General features: G+C 49.1%; 1 non-coding gene across 1 annotated transcript; it reads right to left on the bottom strand.

Annotated features, from left to right (window-relative positions):
* Positions 1 to 3,516: 3,516 nt before the first annotated feature.
* Positions 3,517 to 3,601, bottom strand: TRNAG-UCC (transfer RNA glycine (anticodon UCC)). The gene has a single exon. It is a non-coding gene; the product is annotated as a tRNA-Gly (tRNA).
* Between the last annotated feature and the right edge of the window lie 649 nt (positions 3,602 to 4,250).

The raw sequence follows: 4,250 nt of genomic DNA, 5'->3' as shown, positions 1-4,250 counted from the left end.
CTCCGTCGTCAGTGATGTTGTTCGAGGTGCTGGGGTTCGCAGCCAAGAAAGAATCCAAGAAAGAAAACTTGAGATGTTTTCCGCATAAAAAGGTATTTTTTTTTGTTTGTTTTTTTTACAGCACAGGGACAGGATCTGTGGGCAGAAACAGTTGCCCTGGAGTTGTGAAAGGCAGTTGATTTTATACACTGAGTTGGGGGGCGGGGGTGAATACGAAGGGAAGTTTCCAGAAAGACTTTCCTACGCTAAAGACTCAGGTGGTCCTGGAGGCCTGGTTATCACCCAGCCAAGGCTGTTTTTCCCTCTAGCAAAGCATTACCATTAAGACTGGGAGTTCTGGAGGAATGCTCTACTCCCAGCCTCAAGTATTTGTCAGTGGGCTGCAGGTGATAAGGAAATTTGATTTTATATACTTTTCTTTTAGCCTTTGCTCCCCACAGCATCATGATCACGTCTGGCTCAGTATCCTTTAAGATTAAGTCGGATTGTACCAAGCGTACAAATGAAAAAGACAAAACCCCTGAAAGGTAACGTGAGCCCAGGGGCATGAAGCCCACGTCTCTCTACAGCACTGACTTCCAGAGAAGGTTAGACCAGAGCCTTCTGTCCGTTACGTTGCTCTCAAGCCTTTTGTTCTATCCACGCTTTGTCCTAAAAAATCAACCACTCTTTTACAGCAAAATCGTTCAAGGGAACCTCACCCACTGTCTCTTCTCGGAGGTTTGGGAACTTAAACACCACAGACACGTTGCTCACCTTCTTTCCTGGGGTCTGCACGACAAACCCTTGACCTAATCAGCCCTTCCTAACGTACTAGGGGCTGTGTTTTCTGGAGACTCCTCCAGGACTACGCAGAGCATTGCAAACCACACACAGGTCATTTCCACGCCAGCAGAGAAGCGTTCTCTGTGTTTTGGAGGTGAGATGAATACCTTAAGGACACGGGGTGGCTTGTGCCTGCCCCCCTCCCTGGGCTCAGCGGTGATCTTAATTGTTAAATTAAAAAGGGATAACGTCCCTTTTTAAAGACCCTCTGTTAGATGTCTATGTGGTTGAGAGAAGACTCTCAGTAAACTCAATGTTTCACGCCTGGGGATTTGCAGACGTTAGAATTTAATAAGGGGCAGGGTCCCTTCCTTCCAGTCTCATCTGTCCTGTCTTTCACACACCCAACTGCACACAGCTCTGTGCTCACACACTCCCACACTGGGGGCACACTCACTCACACACACACACACACACACACACTCACATATGCACAGCACTTAGGCTCAATATCCCATCGTCTTGTAAACAGTCCAGCATCAGAATACACCATGCATTGGGGAGCCTGGGTGGCTCAGTCGGCTAAGCGTCCGACTTCAGCTCAGGTCACGATCTCGCAGTTTGTGGGTTCGAGCCCCGCGTCGGGCTCTGTGCTGACAGGTCAGAGCCTGGAGCCTGTTTCAGATTCTGTGTCTCCCTCTCTCTCTGACCCACCCCGTTCATGCTCTATCTCTCTCTGTCTCAAAAGTAAATAATTGTTAAGAAAAAAATTAAAAAAAAAAAAAAGAATACACCACACATGAATTTTCCAGAACCACGGCTGACACGTTTTTTCCTGAACTAATTGTTTTGGCTCCAAACAGAAATAATAATGAGCTAGTCCATTTATGTATGATCCGTAAGTTTCAACTAAACATTGTATTTTTACTTTTGTTTCCGTTGCCATGACCGTTAGATTCGATTAAACAAAAATTCATCGTGCTTTCAGGCCATTGCCTTCTCTCCTTCCGTAGCCTGTGACTTGAGTGATAACACGGTGATAGCCGAACGTATATTGGAAAATCTCTCAGAGCTTCAAAGTCAGACAGGCAGCAACGTGCTATGGCGGCTTCTCCTTTCTGCAGCCTTCTCCCTGCATCATGTGATACATCCCACAGGGCGGTTCTTAGAGTAAAATGACATTTTAGAATGTAGGAGCATTGAGAAAATCACCTGCCAAGAGCCATTATAATGTCTGTGCAGTTTTCTGGTGAGGACTGAATGGGGTAAAACCATCTATTTCCGTCCTCAACACACAGAAGGTGCTTGAAAAACATTTGCTACTTTCACGGCCGTGTCCGAAACGGATGCACATTTCGCGCAGAGTTTTTACCACGATGATGCTATGGGTTATAGGAAGCTTCCGTACAAAACAAATCGAGGCCCCTTTGGTAGAACAGATTTTAATGTTTCGAATAAAGTTTTGTTCCATTAACACGAGTCGATGAAAGAAAATCTTAAGAAGCCTGATGATAGTGGCTGTGGCCTCTGCCAGGACCGGAATCAGATGCATCTTCTAGTGATTTGCTCAGCACGAGGAATCCGAGTCTGGTTTCCCGGGATGGGGTGGGGGCTGGGGAGGGGGGCTCCCCCTCCTCAGTGGTGAACAGTCCCCCAGGCCCGGCTCGAGAAAGGCTTCGCTCAACCTCCCCTTTTGCTACCACTGCTGCTGCTGGGTCCCCTCCACTCATTTCTAACGCTGGCGCGGGTACGAACATGCCCCTCTTCCCAGGAAGCCGCCCACTGTGAGCAGCCACCATAAAAGCACAGAGCCTCTTAGCACCTTCACGTATCCTGGTTTCTTTCTGGCATTTCCTCTCGTTTCCTCGTGGGTTGCCTGCACTGACTCTGGGTTGCTAGAATGTGCTCGTCCTTTCCCACCTGCTGGAGGCATCTCAGACTCAGGGCAGCCGAGGTTCAGGTCCAGCACTGCCGATGCTCCCGGAGGGCTGACTCCTCACGAAAACCGTCGCCTTCGCCCAACCGGACATCGAGTTTCCCTCCGTTTATACGGCTACTTGCAGAGTAAGGCGCGTGTGCCCCCTGAAATTATTCTTCAAGAGGACAGGGCTTCCATTGCTTGTTGAACGAAAACCAGGAGAAGTCTGCCTTGAGGGAGCTGGGGCGTCCTCACTTTTCCCGGTTCTGCATCGGAGGACAGCACCTTCCCGTCTGCCACCAGCAGAAGCGGCGACAGCGTCCCCCGTGCACGCGCTGCCCTCGTGGACAGATTTAAGAACACGTGTGCTTGACTCACAGTGGCTTCACACACTTTTACGTCCGGTTGTTTATCCAGCCAGACTGGGTCCCCTTCCGTGTGTACTTTATGGTGTCATTGAGGAAGTCAAATTGCCGAGAATGAATTACACGCACCGTGAGGACCCTACGGCAAGTGACCTCTGCAGCTACGGACGGGATCCCACACCTCGGGGACTCCGAGCCCCCCTTTCCGCTACACAGTGTGCCCTTGCACAGAGAAGACAGATCTGCTCCGTGTTAAAACCAGCATGGGTCCCTTGTGGGCCGACTAAACTTGTTTTTCAAAGGTGTCAACACACTTCAGAATTATTTATTAAAAAAATTTTTTTTATTACGTTTCTTTATTTTTGAGAGGCAGAGAGAGACAGAGCATGAGTAGAGGTGGGGCCGAGAGAGAGAGAGAGGGAGACGCAGAATCCGAAGCAGGCTCCGGGCTCCGAGCTGTCAGCCCAGAGCCCGACGCGGGGCTCGAACCCACAAACCGTGAGATCACGACCTGAGCGGAAGTCGGACGCTCAACCGACTGAGCCACCCAGGCGCCCCATACTTCAGAATTATTTACAAGTTGATTCAAGATAACAGATCCCCAGAGGTTTCCCAATGAGGCATCGCTTGTCATATCGCATACATGTGCGGACCTCCCGAAGTCTTCCATTTATCCTGTTACGAACCCTCGTCCAAGAAGCCGGCTGCTAACCGCCACTAAGAGAGGAGACACAAGTGTGTTCATTTGCGCCTGGTTTCCCTGGCAACAGACAGCCATAGGTCTCTCAAGTGACCCACATTGTTAAGCCGGCTATGTCATCTAGAGGAAGAAGCTTATTGAGAGGAGCAGACACATATGGCCATTAAATCATTAATTCTGTTTCAGCCTCTAGCAGCTGAGAGTCTGCTGCCCACTTCGTTGTGAGAGAAAAGCAAACCAAGTTTCTGAGTCGGAAACTGTGGCCCCCAGAAGCCATCCGTAGCGACCGCCCTTGCAGTGAACTTAGTAGGATATCACTGCATCTTTCATTTCGAAGATTGGCCACATCATGAAATTGGTATGGAAAAAAAGATCTGAGTAAGCTGAAAATGATGGCTTTCTTCCTCTTTGTGAAGAAATTAAGTACTTGGGGGCTTACAGTGGTCACGGGAACATCCCACATGCTTTTTTATGGAGCATTTTTTTCTGAAAGAACTCTCAG

The sequence above is a fragment of the Neofelis nebulosa genome, chromosome 11 (assembly GCF_028018385.1).
Source record: "Neofelis nebulosa isolate mNeoNeb1 chromosome 11, mNeoNeb1.pri, whole genome shotgun sequence".
NCBI classification, from domain to species: domain Eukaryota; kingdom Metazoa; phylum Chordata; class Mammalia; order Carnivora; family Felidae; genus Neofelis; species Neofelis nebulosa.
The sequence above is the reverse complement of the archived record's forward strand: the minus strand, read 5'-3'. Positions and strand labels throughout refer to the sequence as shown.